Here is a 22,919-nt window from a genome sequence, read left to right as displayed (position 1 = left end):
TTGTAATCCCAAAAGTCTGGGAAGTGGTTACTAGTTTATTTAATTTATTTAGAAGGATTAACAATTTCATTGAATATTTGCAAAATGATTGGGAAACTGATGAGATTTTTTATAAACAAGCTTTAATTACCTTTGTCATCCCAGAATAGAATGAAGTAGTTGAAGGCCTGTTGGTTAGAAAGGAGTCACACACTTCAAGAAATTATCTCACCTGATAATACCGAGACAAAAGGAGGGACTTGTTTTATAAATTAATTGATGTGACTAAAGAGTTGGATACCGAGACAAAAGGAGTGACTTGTTCTATAAATTAATTGATGTGACTAAGGAGTTGGAGGGCTCTAATTTGATTATGGATGTGATTTATTATCTCAATAAAAAACGCAAGATAAGTACTAAAGGTCACATGAGGTAATGACTTCAACAACCTTGTGGATGTTACCAAGGACTATATTGAATATGGTTATTTCATTTTGTAAATAAAAATGAAGACTAGTATTGAATATGGTTATTTCATTTTGTAAATAAAAATAAGACTAGTCAACAATACTACATCAAACAAGCCATGAATTAAAGGAAATTAAAGATGAATTATTTGAAATTTGAGTGAAGCATAAGGTTACAATTGTATCATTATGTGACTATATGCGCGTTAGAAAACATAACGATTTCAAGATAATTCGTCAATAGTTTCGACATTTAGGTCTTCAATTAGCATCCATTATTTAAGAGAGGCAACCTTCAACAAGAATAAGGTCTTTTTCTAGCATTGTAAGTAAAGTTTTCATTTTGGTCTTTTCTTCTCTTCATTATTTATTGTTAGTTAGTAATCAATCAAACTTCTCATTTAGAGTCTTTTGAGTGTTAAGGTCAAGTATTGTTAGTTGTTTCTTTTCTCTTCCAAGTCTCTTTTTCTTATTTATATGGTCTATGGGAGCGCCATCCCAATACTTAAATGGATGAATGCATTTTATTTTCTTAGCTATTATGAAATTTAAACATATTTATAATTTTTAAAGGTTCCATAGAGAAGTAGAAAGAGTTCATAGCAAGTGTGATCTTTTGACTTTGAGTTTTAAGCTTAAGATTGCAAGTGTGTAACTCCTTTCATCCCTATGAGTTCAAATGCAATTTTCCTTTAATGTTTTCTGCAAATGTGGTCCATTTTTTTTTCATTTGTACAAATGTGTGATACTTTACTTTCTGTTATGCCAAAAAATGATGTCTGACGAATATCTAACTTTTATTCATGCTTACATGAATGTTGTATAATATCATTGTTAATATTCATTTCATATAATGCCTAGTCTTGTCTTAAGCATTATCAATTTTCATTTTTGTCTCTATTTTATTTATCTAAAATAGGAATACCACTTCTATAAAAAGGAAGGGGAAGCTGTCCCTCAAATTTTACCTTTGACACTTTGACCAATCCCAACGATCAACGCCTTGTCATATATCTCATCCCCCATGATAACCATAAATGAAGGTTTGAATATGATCCCATGCTTCTTCGCCACTAGCCTCAACTCCTTGTGTAATAGCCAATAGAACTCTTAATCAACAAGCATGACAACAACCTAGGATTTTTCAAGTATGGAGGAATCATTTGATTTTTTAGCTGGAAGTCGATGCAATTCAGCACAACCCTCAGCTTGGGGATGGTGAAATGGGCCTTGTAGGTAGTTGGCAAGTTTAGCACTAACAGCATGGTTTGTCAGTTAAACATTCAAACCTGTAGATCAATATACATACACTAAGCTAAATGAATATGGAAACACTTATCATGGTTTCAAGGCTAATGGCGTGCTTAAGGTGCCTACATCTTTTGTATGTAGATCCCACTTATACTGTTGGGTGCCATGGATGACCAATTTGTGCATTAGGTGAACCATAAATACTTGATAGATGAACTAAAGTGACATTAGGGTCATGTAATTTGTAGGACACCTCAGTAGATTGTTGATGTACTTACCCTCCACTTGTTCCATGGTTCCGTACAAAATCCAAAAAAATGTGACGCTTTAGGCCCCGTGCTCTAGTAGTTTGCTCTCTTATATATTGTTTAAAAGTTGTGGTGCCAACATTACCATTCATTTCTTGTAGCCTCCCTAATTTGATCCAAGAGATTCAACAAACAAATATATGTATTTCGAGGATTCCACTCTTATAGGAATAATTTAGGTAAGTTATTCAATTGTGAATGGTGAAGACTACAAATTTGTATCCATTTTCAATATTTTAAAACCATTATTGGAATTTTAAATACATTTCTCTTAGAACAAGGTTGTAAGCATACATTATCAATTGCTTTCAGAGCATGGCTATAGTCATTCGTGATCCATGAATGGATCTTCCTTTTATATTTTAAGTGATAAAGTCATGTCATTAAAATGGAAATAATGAAATTCTAATAAACAAAATTGTGTTGAGATCCCACATTCATTTTGTGTTGAACATCTATAAAATATTGAGAACTAACCTTAAACTTTTTGGTCAAGCATAACCACATGAAAAATAGCACATGAAACCCACTAGCATCTCATTATATTATGTCTTAATGCATTCCCCTAGTGCATCATATGTATGATTTGATGTGATGAAATTGTATTGCCATTAGATGTTGTAAAAAAACATCAAACCTCACTCCATGATTACTTTTTTTTTCTTATACATGAGGCATGAGATTTTACAAATGGTCATTTAACCATTTTCAACCGTTCATCTTGGATGAATTTTGATATTTTTCATCTATACATAGCTCCAATTTTGGTGATAGAGAAGTGAGTGAAGAGCACGAGCAAGAGGGATTTGTGAAGCCAATATTTTTTTAAAAGAAAAAATGTTGGAATATCTATTAAGAGAAGCCAATCTAGGTCCACGTGGTTGTGGGTGTTTTGTGAATGTACATTCATCTTATCATTTCCTATGTTATTGCTAGAAGTAGAGTAGTATACTAAAACAAGTATGGAACCATCTAGGTTATGCCCATCTCATATGGTTCACAACTACCATAACATCTGTAAGATAGCAGAGTCTGTATATGGTATTAAAAAATAAGAACCATGTGGTGGCATGTTACTACATTTTTTGTATACATGAATTATGTGCAGGTAGATTCCTATGTCAATTTGCAAGCTATTAAAATAGCAAAGATTCATGACATAATAAATATTTTAATCATAAAACCTTAGTCTAATTAATAAATGATTTAATTTATTTTCTATTATTTTTGTTCCCAACATAGCGAAGGATTTTTAAAATCAAAGTACCTAGAAAATTTCAAAAAGGTGATTTTATTTATGCATTCAAAACTTCACTAAAACAAATAAGAACTAAGATTCAAAACTTAGGCTAGATAAAGTGCAAAGACTCTCAAGCAAATCAAGGTTCTTCCATATTTAAGGGATGTTGAAGATGAGGCTATGTCAACACATTGTCTAAATGTTTTAGATGAAAAAATTAATAATAATAAAGTTTAGTAATATTAATGAATAAGATGGAAATGAAATTATATATATATCTTGAAAGTATGAATTTGAATTTTTAATTAATTTTATATACACTAAAACAATAAATTGGTCCACAAATAAGAAAAAATGCCTAATATAAGTGTTAAATTTTTCCAAATTAATAAAAATGTAATTAATGAAAGATGCACAAATCTTCAATTTCCAAATTACATGTCCAAGATAACTTAGGTATCAAAGTAAAGGATATATCAATATCATCTCAGAGCAAATTACAACTTAACCTTAACCGTGAGGAAAAAGGAAACTTCTATAAATTTCAAGAATCAAAGTGGTTGCCATTAGCTCGTGACTTTCATTCATGTGAAAGTATTTTGGAAAAGCTGCCAAATAAATACATTCTGTCAAACCAATTCATATGACTTGTTGCTCTGATAACGCTTTATTTAGTGATTTATTCAAATTGACATATTTTTAATAATAATTACAATGTCTTAGTCAATGCATCCCTGTTAGCCTTCTAGTTTTGTCCTGGCATTTTATCATAGTAGTATGTCTCGATATTTACACTTGCAACAAACTTGTTCAAATTATCGCTCCCTATTGCTTTCAGGCCATTTAGATTCTCCTATGCGGATAAATCCAATGAATTTCTATCATCTCCTAAGTGGGGTTCTTGATCACAATGACACATTGTGTTATATATCTTGAATATGGATTTGTTCTAACAAAATCCATCGGTGAATTATATATGGAAGGTGCAAGAAAAGGACTTGGATTCTTAGTATGTATGCATGTTAATGGCTCTAAACAAGAACAATTCCTGAATGTCCACCATATTTGCACTTGATTGCATTAAGATATCAATTAAAGGCACTTTACTATCCTTAGTTAACCATCCAAATAATCCCCATTTTGAAGTGCCTGTGGCCTTGTAACTAGCTATTTTTTGTCCTATTCCAAGAGAAAGAACCAGAAGCTTGCTTAACTCATTCTCTTTCAAATTTAAATAAATACTTGGTTTCCACAGTGGTGGATTCGAATTGCAAGGGATGACTTCTATCAACACATGGTTTACTGCAAGTAACGTTTGCAAGATTATTCTAAATGACAATAAGTTAATTGCACAATGTCTCAGACAAAATTGTTATGCAGTGACTTTCAAAATTGAAATTTAAACAATAGTTACCAATTTTGAGATGGTGATGGAAAAATATATCGGCACGACTTACTGGATCATTAGTTGCAACTTTGTTATCTATTAAATTGAAGTTTCTAGGATTTCCCAGAGAGTCTTGCATTTTGAAGGAATAAGCAGGAAGATATGTTGGAGCTACCGAGGTCCCAATACAAGCATCAGATAAAAATGCATCTTTCAACTCATTTCTCCTAGACTATAAAGAGATTTGGAATATTATATTTGTTAAACTGGAATTGGAGTTAATTTCAAGATTAGAATGCTCAGATCTGATAAATATTACCTTAGAAGATGAGAAGATTATTTGTTGTTGTAAATCTATATAATATATAGGAATTACAATGTTTGTTAGAGTCCCACTTAACCTTCTATCCCTACATACTCTTTTTATGGTGTTGCATAGGAAATCCCTAGAATATTTGGGCCCCGCCAAAGCCCTATATTGTTCCCATAACCATCCAAAAAAATCGCCTATCAATAATTCATTTAAATTGATTCAACTTTCTGCTAGCATATTGAACATAGAGGTTGTAACATTAAAACCCTAAAAATATTGCAAATACTAACTTCTTCGGTGATGGAAAAATGGAAGTACAATTGTCCATATAAAAACTTTTGATATCTTTTGCAGTAAACATTGGACGTTTTTTTTATTTGGAAGAGTTAACCTAGCAACAATTAATCCTCCAGTGCCCGTCCTCATGATCAACTATTCTAATGTCTATATCATCAATTTCATGTCATGAAAATCACCATAAAATTATATTTAGCATAGTTGATAAATATCCTAAAAATAAAAGCTCAACACAAACTTTTAGAACTAGAATTGTTGAGAATCAACTTGAGTATAATATTACCTAAAGCTCTCTTTCTCCAGGAATTGAATGATAGTCACTGGGATGATCCCATTAACCCCTCCGTCGATGATTAAAAGTGTTTTCATTATTTCAATTAAGTACAAACACTCAATGAAGAAAGAATGATAGTAGTGCAACGGAAGAACGTCATAGACTGACGCCATGGTTGCAGATACACACAGTGGAAATAAGAAAACCAAATTTAACTGAGTATTCTTCTCTTCGGAATAACTGAAACATGCAACCTACGAGGCAAATGAAAACATAAAATGACATATTATGAAATTCTTATCAAGCTTGTGTTATTATAATAATAATGGACTAAAATGAAATTATTTGTAAATGACATCCCCGAACATTTAATTTGATATATTTTTTTGAAATAAAGATTATTGCTTTCTTAACCTTGAATTAGATTGTGCATAATGGTTCTAATCTGTGATCCTTTTCATTTCCCTTTATCTTTAGTTTTTATATATGTGAATTGAATGAATAAATTTTCTTTGTTGTATAATTTTTATGGAGAATGTTCAAGATTTTTTATCTTATATGAAAATAAAAATGATTATAAAAATGAATTATATATATAGAAATACACATATTGTCAATATTTGTCATGTTACATGCGGAAATTGAACTTCAGTGGGAGAATTCCATTCCTTCCTCTCAATCACCTGAGATGATCCCAATTGACTATGACTATATAATTCACATGGAAAATGCTTTTATATTTCATACCAGTATACATGTTTTGGCCCTCTAAGGACCATTCATTCTCAACAACAAGGCTCGAACTCATTACATCAAAGTTTATAATATCACTTGTAAAAATTGAATATAGATGAGAAGGATCCCAACCATTCCTACCAATAACTCAAGATAAACCAAATTAACATGTTTCCTTAAATTTATTATTTATTTTTATTAATAATTATAGTTGATTTTTTATATTTGAAATTGTTATTTAATATAGAAATGATAATAATATTTTTAATAAATATCAGATTTAATTTAAAATATTTTTATTTATAAGATACTCTCTTTTGATTTTAAAAATGCCATTGGAAAGATATTAAAATTAAAAAATAATATTCATGAATAATAAATTTAATTAAAAATAATATTTTAAAAAGATAATTTCATTTAAATCTAAATAGTTTTATGTTGGATTTACCTTAGGTAATCCTCAGGTTGATATCATAAGTAGCTTTGTAGTGTGTTTTTGGAAATCTATTTTATCCTCTCTTTTTTTCAGAGAAATATATATGTTTTGGTTTTCGAGGGACTATTTAGACAACAAGACTTCAAACCATTACAAGAAATACTCATTATAAACTTAAAATTTCACATGCAAGAATTGAATCGAGATGGAGATCACACTATTTCTCCCAACCACTTGAACTAAACTCAATTGAATACACAAGCACACATTGTTGAATATAATATAAAATTTTATTAAAATATTAATAATTAAATTTCTATTGAAGATGATGATTAATATCCAATGGGATCGAAATTAATTTATCAAAACTTTAAAAGGTAAGAGATTATTTGGAATTTTAAAGTTTTATTTTTGTACTCAGGAGAACATTAAGAAAAGCAATTCAAGATCACCTTAATTTTGTTAATTTAAGATGTTAGGAATGTTGGTACTATGACAAATATTTTGAAATTGAGATCTAATCTAGGTATATCTTTCAGAGTTTAAGAGAAAGTGTTTTTCTTCTTCAACCCTCTTAGTGTCACCTTTGTCACAAAGGTGATAAACTCTTTCATTCCATGGTGTTTTACTTCAAATATTATGCTAATCAGGAATGCCTTAGCTAGTGACGAAGGCTCGCTACTAATCAAAAGGAAAATAAAAGGGGCTTGGAAAAGCATTGAAATTTGTGTTTATCGTTTCTTTCCAATAGTCCCAAGGGCACTCAAAATGCAGATTAGAGTGAAACATTATGCAAAATTTACCAAAACTAAAAACTAAAAGGATACATTTTGGTGGTGGAAGACCAATTTATTATGAATACTGTGCACTACTATTCAATTTGGTTACCATATATCACATGTAGGCCAAAGTATTCCTTATGCAGGCTATGTGTGGTGGTGTAGGGCATTATGCATGGCTCATGAACACTGAAGGAAATTGGTATGACCTTCAAAATTAAATAGGGATATTCTATATGAACTCTTCAAGTTTTCTCCATGCAAATATGTCGGTAGTAGCAGGAGGTTATAACAATGGCAGACAAGATGTTAAAAACTTGAGACAAATAAAAATTGAGTGTCCTTGTGATGTCCATGGTGCCATTGATTTGTGTGATTATTGAAAGAAAGATTATTGGCAGGGAGAGTTTTGTAGAGGTGTTTCTATGGTGCAACAAGAATTTTAGTTTCTTTAGAATATCTCATTCTTTGCTTTTGTACGTATAAATTAGTTATGTCTAATTGAGAGTTTGTATCGCTAATCTTAGCACAATGCATCTATCATGTTGGAGTGATGTTTAAGACTAGAGATGTGTTGCTTGCCATTTTACCTACATTGCATGTTATATGTCAATATTGTAACATATCAAAATCTAACCTCAAATTTATTTATATATCTTTTAACATATTATCATAATGCCATTGTCGTAACATATCAAAATTTAATGTAACATTTTATTTATATACCTTGTAACATGGTATTAAAGGACCAGAATAAATCACCTTTACCATTCAATATCCAAAATGCAAAGCTCTTTGAAAAGGGAACATTTGTTTACTTCAAAACTAAAAAAAAATGCATGGTTTTCAAACACTACTCTCTAAAATTCTTTCTTTTTGAACATTTTGCATGAATAAAAAAAACTCTTTTACACAACACAATATTTTCTCTTTTGTGGTTTGTCACACAAAAAATTGCTTTCCATGCAATAAATCATGTTAGGACAAAATATTTTCTATGTGAAAGATCTTGTCCATGTGACACATCACATTCTCCAAGCTTTTATGTCCATGACCAACTTTTCATTTTGCATCATGCAAAGGATCTTATCCACACAATATAGTGCATATTGATCAATATTTGAGGAAGGGTGTAACACAGTGCATGTCACACCCAAGGAGAAGGTATGTGATACAAATAATTCAATGGGGAGAGAGGATATTGTAATGCTATACATCACCCCCATCTTTTTATTGCTTTATTTTTTATTTTTATTTATTTTTTATTTATTTTTTTTTTCATTTTCATTTTCATTTTTTTCATTTTCATTTTCATTTTCATTTTCATTTTCTTTTCGTTTTCGTTTTTATTTTTATTTTTATTTTTTTTTTTTTTTTTTTTTTTTCAGAAATTTTTTCTCTACAATAAATCTGTATTTTTATACCATAAAAAAAATGTATTTTTATTATTATAAGATTTTATTTAGTGTTTTTTTTGAGAGTGAGGGGAGGTTTAAAAGCTAAAATTTATTTATTTATTTATTTATTTTGTTTTTACTTTTAAATGTCTTTTGCAATTCTTTTAAAAGAAAATAGTTTCTATCTTTCTCTCTAAATTGTTTTTTTTCCACTTAAAAATTATTTACAGTTTATTCTCTCAATTTAATTATTTCTTAATATAAATTATTAAAAAATAATAACCAATTTTAAAAAATCAAGCAATACCACATTTATATTTAGAGTTGATTTTGTGTTTTTTACTTTATTTTCAAGAGTACTAGATATTAAGGCCATAATTTCAATTAATTTGTAATTTTAACCAAAAAAATAAAAGTGGTGCTACTAGAAGCACCGCTTTTTCGATTTGGGAGTCAAATAAGTTGTAATTTTAACCACCCCATAAAATAAGGGTGCTATGGTAGCATCACTTTTTGACTCAAGGGTAAAAGTAGCCACTAAATGCAACCTTTGAAAAAGCAAGAACTCGGTAATGTTCGAGTTAAGTTGGTAGCTTTGTTGTAACTCCTATTCTTGAGGAGGATTTCTCTAATATCATTTAGCATCAAGTTACTTTGAGGAATATAGGTGAAATACCATTGTCACCCCACAAGATCAAGTCGATCCAAATGTTATCTCAAATCCCTTCAAGTCTTGCCTTGCTTTCATAAAATTAGTGAGCTTTCAAAAACTATAACAGCACTGAAAACCTTTGTGATGAGATTTTTCAATCTTCTCAACTACACATTTAGCAGTACACTTTGCACTATGATAATATTCCTCCCAACGAAAATGGATTGTTGATTTTTGAGCTTCTTGACATATTACTAAACATGAACACCTTCTCTTTTGATTATAGACAACAAAGCATTTGAGAGAAAGTGGTTACTGGTGAAAATTCAACCATGTAAGTTTCACGTTATGTCATCATGGATACAATACAGTTTGAAAATGTTCTTCATGTTCTAGTTGTTAGGCCAATTATTCGTTATATTTATTGCATTAAATAAACCAATAAAAAGTGATTTTTTTGTTCGATTGATTGGTTGAAATGGACATAAATGATGGTTCCATAGTGGCTTCCTTGAGATATTTTGATATATCTGATCATATGTACCAGTTGGAGAAGACTCCTTCCTCAAAGAGAGAAGGGTTTATGATTATTGTAGCTAATGTTGATTACACTAGGAAGTTATGCCATTAGTGCCTCGATCACATCAATTATGGATCTTTGCAAAATATAAGTTTGCTACATATGGTTGATAATATTCCACACAGTACCAACCAATGATCTTTGTGAGGGGTATAGAATGGGGAAACATCATCGATTGTCCTTTCCTAAGGACAAAACAAGGCAAGATTTCTAGCATCTTGCATTAATTTATTGTAATATTTATCTCTTTATGACTACATCTTATACTAGGGGAGCTAAGTACTTCCTCACCTTTATTGATTATTTTTCACATTTTTTTTGGTACACACCATTAAATCTAAGATTAGGTTTTTGGAAATTCCTAGTAATTCAAATCACTTGTTTAAAATCAAAACAACAAGAAGATAAATTGTCTCAACATTTATGGTGGAGATGTATACATAAGCAATGCTTTCCAAACATTTCTCATATCTTAAGGCATCTCTTGGTAGAACATTGTTCCTTACACTGCACAACAAATGGAGCAAAAAAACAAAATAATAGGCCTATCATGGAGATGACTCATTGCATGCTTATGTCCAAGTATATGAAGCCTTCAACATGGGGAGAGGTAGTGGCTTGAATATCCCATGCCATCAATAGAATACCTTCTTGTGATGTCACATTTATGACTCCTAATGATAAAACATATGGAAACAAACAATCTATTTCACATTATTTGTATCCAATGCATAAACCATGCTCCAAATGAAAAGAGAAACACATTAATATCTCTAGACACTTGCTATGTTCTAGTTTGTTACATTGAAACATTTTAAGGACCACCATGATGACTCATAAGGTGGTTAAATACGAAGAGGTTATTTTAAGCAAAGTTCCTACTCATAATCCACCAAGATCTATCAAATCATTACTTCTTTCAAAAAATTCTTCAAATGGATCTAAATATGCTTTCTTTGATCAACATGTAGGTTCTCATCTAGGTGATTCCTACCATGTTTTAATGGAACCTTCTCTTTCACAATATAATGTTGGTCCTCTCTCTTCTTCTATAAGTTCTCTCTCAAATACACCTCGTACAATGTATGGGAAGAGTCCTATTGATATGGATTGGATCATTATATTGTTTTTCATCAATCTCGATGCTTTCAGAGTGGAAAAAGTGGAGGAATCAGCTCACGGGACCATTTTTACTGGTGGGACCTAGTTTGGAAATCTATGGTCTAAAACCTTTTGAGAGCATTAGAGAAATTTTGAGGTCTAAAATGGGCCTCAAAACAAAAATGTACAACCAAAATCAAATTTATAAGAACCAATAGGATTCAAATTCATGATATCAACGATGGGGTATGATTCACCATTTTTAGAGTAAAAAAAAAATAATAATAATAATAATAAAACTACTTTTCCAACTTGTATTTTCAACTTATCTCCCTATGGTTTTACAATTTCGAGCGGAATAATTCATCGATGTAGAATTTAATTCTTCATCCAAGGAGTACCCATATTTCATACTTTTGATGGACCCTCCTATCTGAAAAATGAGAAATACATGAAAAACATGATTGCAAATCATGTTTTCTCATCTATTCCTCATTTTTCTTGTAGCATGGTCTATCAAATTATGAAACATGGATACTAATTTGATGAGGAATTAAATTTTGCATCTAATGAGCGCTCTCGCTCGAAATTTGAGTAAAATTGTAGGGAGATAAGTTGAAAATACGAGCTGAAAAAGTAGTTTTTTCTTTTTGCCTCTAAAATTTGATGGTGTAATAAAATCTTATTTTATTATTTCCACTATTATTTATAATATTCCCTAGGAGGCCCATTTTAGACCTCAAAATTTCTCTAATGATTTTGAGGCATCAAACAACATTTTTTGGGGGTAAAACTTTGTTGCTTTAGCACAACACCTTTTTTCATATTCTACACAAAGGGACCTTTACAACGGTGCAATAATCGCATCAGTTAGAGTCAGTATGAAAAGGTTATGCCATTAAGAAGTTGGCCTTCCTATTATCACCACCATAATTCAAGAGGATGTCACATCAACCCCCATTATTCATGGAAAAGCAGCTAACCACATGATTATGATGAAGAAGACTCTAGAAGATTCCATATTGTAACTTTGGTTAAGAGTTGAGGTAGTCAAACCTAACCACTAGTAGGCTATTAGGTTGTGTTATATCTGAGCCACTGGGAGGAAAAGTGATTCCATTCTTTCGAGTGCATTTGTTCCACATATGAGCAAAAATAACCGAGAGGGATAGAAGATAGGCCACATAGAAAGGATTTGTGCACTGTAGTAGCCCATGGGCCACAGGCCATACTTCTTTGTAGTTGCAACCATTTTTTATTCAGAGAAAGAGAGAAAATTTGCCTCATCTTCTAGTTGTGTTTTCTCTCAAAAGGGTTTCCTAGGTCATATATTGTGTCAAATCGTGGTTTGTGAATTTTTATTTCATTATTCTCTATTTTCTGCATAATTTTAATTTGCATGCACAAACAACCAACAGTAATCTACAGATCAAAAAATCTAAAGAGAAATAAAACCCTAATAGTGTAGATTTCTAATTTTTAAATATAGGTGTATCGGATGTATTGTGACCAACTATTCAGTGGAATATCCACAATAGTTTGTAGATCATATTAGTGTCATAGAAGGAGTCTTTGAGTAGATTGTGGATATTTACAGGGGATCCAAATCGGTTAGGACAAAATTTATAAAACCCTAATCATGGTCGACAAATATGTGAATGACCCTTGTGATATTGCATAGGAGAGTTTTTTGTGATTAGAAGCACAAGTTGTAGATATAAGTCGTAATATGAATCTCCTCATGTCGGCCTTGAGAAATAATCTCAGGCTATTTGGAGAATATGGGGGTTATAATGTAGAGGAAAAATTAGAGGGGAGATCAGACGATCGAGAATAAACATAGAACTAGCCGAAGAAAGGACCCAAAAAATATCAACCAAGTTTAAGTGCCATGAACCATTCACAATCCCTATTCAAAATGGAAGCAAATGTCAATAGCAAGTTGTACCAAGGTGAGATCGACACTCTAAAGCTAAATTGTTGGTTGTAGCAACTAAAAGTTTATTTTAGTGTCCATCATGTTGAGGAAGAACATAAGATTTCATTTGCGCAACTAAAATTAGAGGGCCATGTCGTCACTTGGTGGGAAAGCCACACATAGACCCTAAGGTTGGAGGGATATCCTCCAGTGACTAAGTGGGAGGATTTCAAAACCCTCGTAAAATCACAATTTTACCCTATTAGGTATGTAGAGCACCAGTGGATCCGATGACACTACTTCAAGAAAAAACAAGGGTAGAGTGTATAAGAGCACACCACAGAGTTCAAAAAGATGGCCATAATGTTGGGTATCTTCCCAAAGAGCCCATGTGTACTCTTTAAGTATGTTATGTAAAGTAATATGTATTAATGTTTAGTATGTCATGTAAAGGCACCAAGGCTATATTTAAGCCAGTGCCCTCCAACCATTGTAATCATCATTGAGTTTTCTAATAAAATATGTATGTTTAATAATTGTCAATTACAATATTCAGTTGTGATCACCCCATCTGGTATCAGAGCCACGTTACGTCCTCCATTAATGTTGTTGATCACTCCATTTGTTGCAAGAGCCAACATTTGAGTCACTTCCTCCTACCACTTTTCATGACCTGTTCTGCTCCTCGCACCATCCACGATTGTTCTAACATCTCATGCTTTTGTTGTCTCCAAATACCACCCAACCGAGCTCCGTCTTCCTCCATCCACTGCTGACTGTGCTTGTGCTTTCATCGAGCTCCATTGTCCTCCATCCACTGCTAACTATGCTTGTGCTTTCGTCGAGCTCCATTGTCCTCCATCATAATGCATTCACAATCCCTGCTTCTCCCAGCCATAACCTTTCTTTGCCTGTCCGTTTTGTCTCCCCTGTTACTACGTGTACCAACCAGCCATCATCTAAACCCATAGACGTCGCAATAAACAAAGAGCTCCTACCTTTATTCAATTTTATCCATCGCATCGTATAGCATTCGTACTCCAATTGGTTAAATTCATATATATATGAGAATATATGTGAGTGTGTGTGTGTGTTTTGATTAACTAATCATATAATTCTTAAATATATAATCATATTATATAATTAGAATTATATAAATTAATTAATAAATATATAAAAGTATAAATTAAAAAAAAAGTAGGTTCAAGAAAAGGAATTAAGTTAATTTGGATCACTATACACCACCACACACTCGATCAATTTCATCAATGACGATGAGCATATTTAGTAAAAAAATGATAGAACTTGAGAATACGATCAAAGGAAATGTCGAGGACATTAAGAAGCTCCAGGATACAACAAAAAGTATGAAGAACCAACTCCAGCAAGATTATGATGACCTTCGAAGGGACCACACAACCCTTTCAAATAAGGTTGATCAGAATCACACTCAAGAAATGGGGTTGTTGACCCTGATCTGTCAAAGATTGAATATTCTAGTTGATCTACAACATCAGAATATTGAAGCAACTCAACAACTAGATTCTTCATATACATCAAACCCATCAGACTCACCTCGTATCCCTGAATCTCCACATACATCTTCCATTCTCAATCCAAAAAATAGTAACATGAATTTTCAAAATATGCAGATCTCGACCCAATTTCCCTTCTTCGCTCCATCAGTTGCCACATATCAACGCAGAGGAAAACTCAAACTGTCCAAATTTGACGATAACCAGAAACACGTTGTAGCATGGTGGAATAAGGCAGAAGAATATTTCAATATTTATAGTATTGACAATAACAATGAAAGAATCAAGCATGCATCAATGCAAATGGAAGGCGAAGCATATAATTGGAATATATGGTGGAATAAATCATCACATGCTATCAATTGGAGGAAATTCAGAGATGCCTTCTTTAAAAGGTTCCAAGGTGTCAAAGAAGAAGAGTTCTTCACAACACTCACTAGGCTACAACAAAAAGGAGATGTGGACGAATATACTAGAGAATGAAAAAATTTAGCTACACTAGTACCTGCAATATCATAAAAATGTCTTATTCAATCATACATCACTGGACTTAAAATGTATCTCCATAATGACCTTAGGCTTCACGACATCACATCTCTAGAAGAAGCAAGGAAGAAACAAAACTCACAGAAAAGAAGTTTGAAAGAACATAGCTACCAAAAATTGAAAGTTTATTTGAGATGAAGGTTTCCCCATACTTCTAACATTGAGAATACAAGTTAGGTTCCACCATCACTACGTGAAGGAGGAAAAACTAATATAGAAATGCAAATGATGAAAGAAGTTAAATGAAAGAGTTGTGGCAAAAAATGGGAGTCTAGACACAAGTGTGTTAAAGGAAAGGATACCTAGAACTTGTATAAATGTGAAGCAACCAATGACTTTGATAGTGAAGAATCAAACATAGAAGAATTTGAGTATTCTAAGCATTTTTTAACAAAATCAGATAACATAAATATTCCGCAAGTATCATTATCATCCATGATAGGAATATATCAGTGCCAAACATTAAAGTTAAGAGGACACATCAAAAAAAAAATATAATGGTTCTAATAGATACATGAATCACTCACCATTTTTTGGACTCAAATATTGCGAAAAGGCTCAACATATTCACATATCCAATGCCTAATATGAAAGTGATGGTAGCAAAAGGAAATAAGATTGAAAAAGTACGAAAATTACAAAAGGTCAAATTGCATATTCAGTACTACAATCTAGGATCCCAACTTTACACAGTACCGTAGGAGGTTTGGATCTGGTCCTAGGTATCCAATAGTTGCAAATTGTAGGCACTTACTCTTCCAACCATCAAAAGCAATTCATAAAGTTTATATGGGAAGGGCATAAATATAAGCTATATGTTTGTCAACCACCTCAGAATAAAATTGTATCATACTCCTAGATGATGAATTTGATTTGAAAGGGAGAACCAACTTACATAGTGCAATGTCATCAAATGGAAATGTTGGCTTCAAAATTGATTATCGAAGAACCACCTGAAGTTCAGCAATTAATTCAAAAGCACAAGAAGGTGTTACAAAATCTTCCACTATAGATGTCACCCGAGAGAGAAATTGTAGACATAATTAAAGTCAAATCAGGACTAAATCATGTTAACATCAATCCATATTGATATCCACATAATCAAAAAACTAAAATCGAATATTAGTCCATGATATTTTAAAGTGTGGTATCATCACAAAAAGTATAAGTCCTTACATTGCTCCGATGGTTCTAGTCCCAAAAAAGGATGGGTCATTTATATTATGCATAGATTATAGAGGATTGACCAAGATAATAATTAAAAGCGAGTTCCATATTCCCTTTATAGATGAAATGCTAGATGAACATCATGGATCCAAGTGCTTTTCAAAATTGGACTTGTGATCCGGATACTGCCAAATCAGAATAAGATCTGAAGACATAATGAAGATTTCCTTTTAAGTTCATGAAGGCCATTACGAGTTTAAGGTAATTCCTTTTGGGCTAACCAATGCTCCAGCAATCTTCCAGGCTACCATGAATGAGGTATTCCTACCATATCTAAGGAAGTTAGTGCTAGTTTTATTTAACGATATTCTAGTCTATAGTCAAACATAGAAGGAACATTTACAACATCTGGAACAAGTCACTCAATATCTTAGAAGAACATCAGTTTTACGTGAAGATGTCTAAATTCACTTTTGGGAAATAATAAGTTGAGTACCTTGGACATATAATATCCAAGGAAGGAGTAAAAGTAGATCCTAATAAGATCAAGGCTATAAAAGAATGGCCCAAGCCAACTAACATCACCAAGTTAAGAGGATTCTTAGGGTTGACTAGATACTATCGAAGGCTTATTCAAAACTATGCTCATGTAATTGCACTTTTAACAAACCTTCCAAAGAAAAACACATTTCAATTGGATCATAAGGCATAAAAGTGTTTTGAAGCCTTAAATGAAATTATGTCCAATCCACCTCTATTAGCAAATCCAGACTTTTCAAAGCCCCTTGTAATTGAATGTGACACTTTAGGTTTTGGAATATGAGCATTGCTAATGCAGAGTGTCCATCCAATAGAATTTAAAAACAGGAAGTTCAATAAAAGGGAATTTCTTAAGTCTACATACAACAAGGAAATGCTCGCCATTATGCATGCGATAGCCAAGTAGAGACAATATCTTTTGGGAAGTATTTTTTTAATATGAGCGTACCATAATAGTCTTCAACACCTCCTCCAACAAAATACACTTTCTAAAAAATAGAAAAAATGGATCAAAAAAATTGTTTCCTTTGACGTGGAAATATTACATAAGAAAGGGAAAGAAAACATAGTAATAGATGCTCTATCTAGAAAAGATGAAGAGTCATCATTACTTGCAATCTAGATTGTAGTCCAAGAATGGCTTAACGAAATTCAAAGTGAGTATGAAAAATATCCAGAAACATGTACTATAATCAATAATCCAACTTAGAATTCAAAATTTGAATGGAAAAACGATATTCTTTGGTATAAAGGAAGAATTTACCTAAGCCCAAAATCCAAATTTAAATCCAAAGTTCTTAAGGAGTCTCATGATTCACTATCAACAAGACATGTAGGTTTCTTTAAAACCTACTATAACGCATGCCAATAATTTTTCTGGAAAGGAATGAATAATGATATTCAAAAATATGTAGTAAAGCGTGATCAATACCAGAGAAATAAAAATGAGAACATTATGACCCCCACACTGCTCCATCCATTAAATATTCCAAACCAAAAGTAGGAAGAAATATCAATGGACTTTATCGAAGGGTTGTCTTTGTCAAATGGAAAATAAAAAATCCTCATAGTAGTCAACAGACTCACTAAGTATGCACAATTCATAGAATGAAGAAATCATAGTCAACAAAAAAAAATTGCTGAGATATTTTGCAAGAATGTCCACAAACTACATGGGTTTCCCCAGGTCATTGTTAGCGATAGAGACGGGGAATTTCTCGAAATATTTTTTCAAACATATCGGAACATACCTCAACATGAGTTTAGTATACAATCCTCAAACAAACGGTCAGATAGAAGTTGTCAATAAATCTTTAGAAGCTTACCTTCATTTTTACATAACAAAAAAACAAAATAAGTGGGCTCAATGGTTACAACTCGTCGAATGGTGGTACAATTCCACACTTTAGAAAAAATGACCCCATTTAAAGCTTTGTACAATTATGAGTCTCCTAAATGGAAGGAATTTTCCATTATCAAGACAAAGTTTCCAACAGTTAAACATTAGTTAGAAGAAACCCAAAAGTCTTCCAAGCACTAAAGGAAAATCTAAATATTGCAAGAAATTGTATCAAAAAAAGGTTGATCGAAACAAAACAGAGAGAGAATTTGAGGTTGGAGAATGGGTATTTGTTAAACTTCATCCCTACAAGTAATTGTCCTTAAAACAGAAGGGGAAAAAAATTGTCACCAAAGTTCTATGGATCATTCCAGATGAACGAAAAGATGACGAAGGAAAGATCATTTTAGAACTAGAAGAAATCATCACCACTAAGGAAAATAATTTGCGATCACGAGCAATCAAATAATACCTGATTAAGTGGAAGAACATACTAGAAGAAGAAGCCTCTTAGGAGGCCGAATATTTTTCTCAACAACACCCTTCATTACCTAAGCTTTGAGGACAAAACATTTTTTCGAGAGGAAGGAAATGTTATGCATAAAATTAATATGTATTAATGTTTAAATTAGGAAGGAGCATGATCAAAAGATCTTGCCCCCTCATGTAAATGAAACAAGGTTGTATTTAAGCCAGGTCCCTCCTATCACTGTAATCATCAGTGAGTTTTATAATAAAATATATATGTTTAATAAATGTCAATTACAATATTCAATTGTGATCGCCCCAAAGCATATGGGTGGTCTATAGAGCCATCTGTGAAAGAAAGTGATGTTTTTCAACCCTAGATCGATGGATGAGGCTTGTGTATAGGAATAGTACTTGGAGAACATAGGCCTTGACAAAGGGAAATCAAGTGGATCCGAGCAGAAGGAGCAACAAGACAATTTTGAGAGGAAGAAGAAATGGAAAGGGGGGAAGGATAAAAAATGGTAGCAACAACACACTAGTGCAAGGATCCCAATAACCACTACAACATTTATGACCATACAAAGCAGAAGTGCTGGAAGTTTCATCCAAAGCTTAACCTGAAGAACAAAAGGAAAGAAAATAAGAAGACGAACCTCATGGCCACCGATTTGAGTAACCAAGTTGATACACCTCATATGTGGATGAGAACATTGTTTGTATGTCAGTGCAGAAGGAGGTGAATTTGAGTAGCCTTCAATAATAGGAAGAGAAATAAATGACCAAACTCTTCCATATAAAGATACAGGTTAAGAAGACAAAGATTGATACTCTGTTTGACTCAAGATCACAGGTGAATCTCATTGCAGCAGAGCTGGTCAACAAATTGGGATTGGAATTTTGTGATCATCTAAGCCCATCTCCATTGGGATGGGTAAATAAGGATGCAGAGTTAAAGGTAACAAAATAGTGTAAAATAGATTTTCTATTAGTGTTTATTTTATTGATGAATTAGAACTAGATGTTGTTCCCCTTGATGTACGTGGAGTGGTGTTTGGAAGTCCCTGCATGTACATGCGAGATGCAATATTAATGTAGAGAGCCAACCAATACTAGTTCGTCAAGGATGGAAAATTGTTTAGCATCAAGGTGCATAAATGCAAGTAAATAATTTCACTAGTAAGTGCTAACCAAGCCAAGAAATTGATCAGTTTCAACAAGAAGTATATTTTATTATTTTTAAGATAAAATGAGTCTACATAAGAGTCTGCAAGAGGAAAGGAATCCTTGGAAGGGTGTACTAAGAAATAGAAAAGAAAAAAAAACAATTTGAAGAGTTACTACATGTATATAGGGATGTGTTCTAGGAGACTAAAGGTTTACCACCCAAGAGGGAAGTGGACCATGAGATCTAGCTATTTCCAGATGCCCCATTGCCAAATATTGGGTTGCACGCACAATTTTTAATAGAAGCAATTCAGATGAAGAAACAATTGTAGTTGCTACTAGAACAAGGTGCCACTACAACTGTGAAGGTTCACTCCTATTCATTGAGGATATTTTGAATTTACAAGTCGAAGAATATAATTTGTCAAGCCTACATGAGTTGGCCTACATGAACACCCCTAATAGATGTGACCCTTCACAATAGGGTCAAAACACCATAAATTGGCATAACACCTCCTCACTTCATCATCCAACTCGATGAAGCACAGATAAAGAGATTCAGATCTGAGATCAAAACAAGAAAGATGAGGTAGACAAAGAGTTAGTTTCTTGGAGTTTCTTTGGATTTTTTTGTTTCTTTTTAAAGAATTTGTTTCTGAGTTTTTAGCCTCCACTCAAGGACAAACTTTGTTCTGGTTGGAAAACACCTCAACACAAACCTATACCTTGGAGCATTTATCTTTGTATAATTTCGAGCTTCATTCTAGCTATCTTCTAAGGAATTTTCAGCTTGGTTATGGATATACCCTTGTGATTTTCTTGGTATTTTGGAACATATATTTTCCACAAACTTTGGAAAAAACCACTTTGTAATATGCCTTATTCAAGGTTAGACCTCAATATTTTTAAAGTAATAGACCTCTACTTTCAATGCAAGTGTAGACCTTGTTTTGCTGGGTAAAAACTTGTCCATCTACAGAGATTACCTCGACCTTATTGCAAAAGTAAAGGAACATACATCTTTGGCCCTCTGTGGCTCAATCCTATAACAATCAGAACCAAACTTTGTGGCTTAGCCTTGAGGTATTCTCTGTGATTTTTCTTTGTGGAGCAGACCAATTTTTTTTGGCTATTCTTTGTGAGTAGGTCAAAATTCTCTATGGAAGATGCCAAGATTGACTATCACCAAGTATGTAATCAAAGTTGTGGAAAGAATTCAAAATTATTTGTCATCAAGTCTAGTAAAGCTACCTAAGACTGATGTTGGTGGTCAAGTGAGGAATTATTTTTTAACATGTTCTTGAGCGGACCTACTCAGCCTTGTTGTGAAGAATTTAGAGCAGTTGTTGATCCTTGTGCAAGAAGACTTGTTGAAGCAGTCGAGAGAGTACTTAATTTGATCCTTTGGATTTGTTCTTGAATGTCTTGTTGAAGACTTGAAAACAACGTTGGAGTAAACATACTATGAATATTTGTGGCCCTAATTGAAGCTACCTTTTGAATATTTATTTCTACTCGAAAGCATTAGTGGAGTCAATCCTAGAAGTAACTTGAAGCAATACTGAAGGTTGTTTTGGAACTGCTATAAAGTCCATTTTGAAGCAATATTGAAGGCATTGTTGGAGTTGATATTGTAGCAACCATTAAAGAAACTTGAAGATTCCTTGTGCAGACATAAAGAAACTTTGACACACCTTCAATGAATTGTTGAAGTTGACCTTGTAATGAACTAGGCCTTGAAGTATCTTGGAGGCCATTTGAAGCATTTTCTAAAGCATATCTTGGATCTATTTGTAAGGAGTTGTTAGCGCAGTAGAATTGTTGAAGAAATATTTCAAGACTTGTTCAAGAAACTTTTGGAAGTCTTGAGGAAGCATTGAAGACACCTTGAAGAACTGAAGTGAGTTGAAAGGATTGGAGTCCTTACACAGTGTTGGAGCCTTGTGAAAAATCAGGTTTGATCATGGACTTGAGGATTGGAGTCCTCAAGTAGACCAAGTTGGAGCTTGGATTTATAGTGAGGATTGCAATCCTCACCCAAGGTTCGAGCCTTGGAAATGTTTAAGATTTTATTATACAAGTTGGATCCTGGTTGTTTGTGAGAGGATTAGAGTCCTCATCATCTTTATTAATAAAATTTACTTATTTTTGTACATCTTGTGTTCTAATTTTAATTGGCATAATATAACAATTGTAAAGAAATATTGATTCATCCCCCTCTCATTATTTCCAACAATTCGTATCACAGAAAGTACCTTCAATCAAAACCTAACAGTGGGAAGGTATATCCAATAAACACAAATAAAAAATTCAAGAAGGAAAGGCTCCAAATCTTTTGAATATATGTCCTCCTCAGTCACAAAATCAAAAGTAAATCAGGTTGGTAAAGCTCCCTCGTTCGATGCAACAAACTATGTGGCATGGAGAAATAGAATGGATTTTTTTATGGCTCTTGGTTGTGAAGTATGGGAATCAATTGTTACTGGAGACATAACTACAGATGAGTCAAAGGAATACAATACAAAATCAATGAGTAACATTCTAAGTAGAATGCCAAGTCCTATAAAAGTCAAAATGGAGAAATGCTCATCAACGAAAGAGATTTAGGAGAACCTTCAAGATCTTCATTCAAAAGGAGTTTTACACATGAATTTAGATATAAAATATGGTGGCTAAGAGCACAAAGATAATCAAGAACCAGAGAAGACAACTGATAAAAAAAAAAAATTAAGACACCAAGAGCAAGGATAACCTATAAGATGAAGAAGACTCCCAAGTAAAAAATGAAGAAAACCTCAAAGGAGATCTTGTATTTGTCCTTGAAGAAATATCTAAACTCAAAGAATAAAATAGAGAACTAAAGAACCATATACAAGAAGTTGAATATAAGAACCAAAATATTACAAAGGAATAATTTTCCTCATAAAATACAAGTTAATGAAGCCGAAAAAGAAGGAAAAATCATGGAAACCCAACTAAAAGAAAATGATGAAGAGATTAACAAACTTGAAGCATATATCATCTCCCACAAAGTCCAAGTAAG

General features: G+C 32.7%; 1 pseudogene; it reads right to left on the bottom strand.

Annotated features, from left to right (window-relative positions):
* Nucleotides 1–3,990: 3,990 nt before the first annotated feature.
* On the bottom strand, nt 3,991–5,689 carry LOC149217952 (patatin-like protein 2; annotated as a pseudogene).
* Nucleotides 5,690–22,919: the final 17,230 nt, after the last annotated feature.

This window comes from Pinus tabuliformis, chromosome 1_1 (assembly GCF_031772625.1).
Source record: "Pinus tabuliformis cultivar Carrire ecotype Pingquan chromosome 1_1, CPIR1, whole genome shotgun sequence".
In the NCBI taxonomy this organism is placed as follows: Eukaryota; Viridiplantae; Streptophyta; class Pinopsida; order Pinales; family Pinaceae; genus Pinus; species Pinus tabuliformis.
Note: the sequence above shows the minus strand (reverse complement) of the source record. Positions and strands in the feature narration are given on the sequence as shown.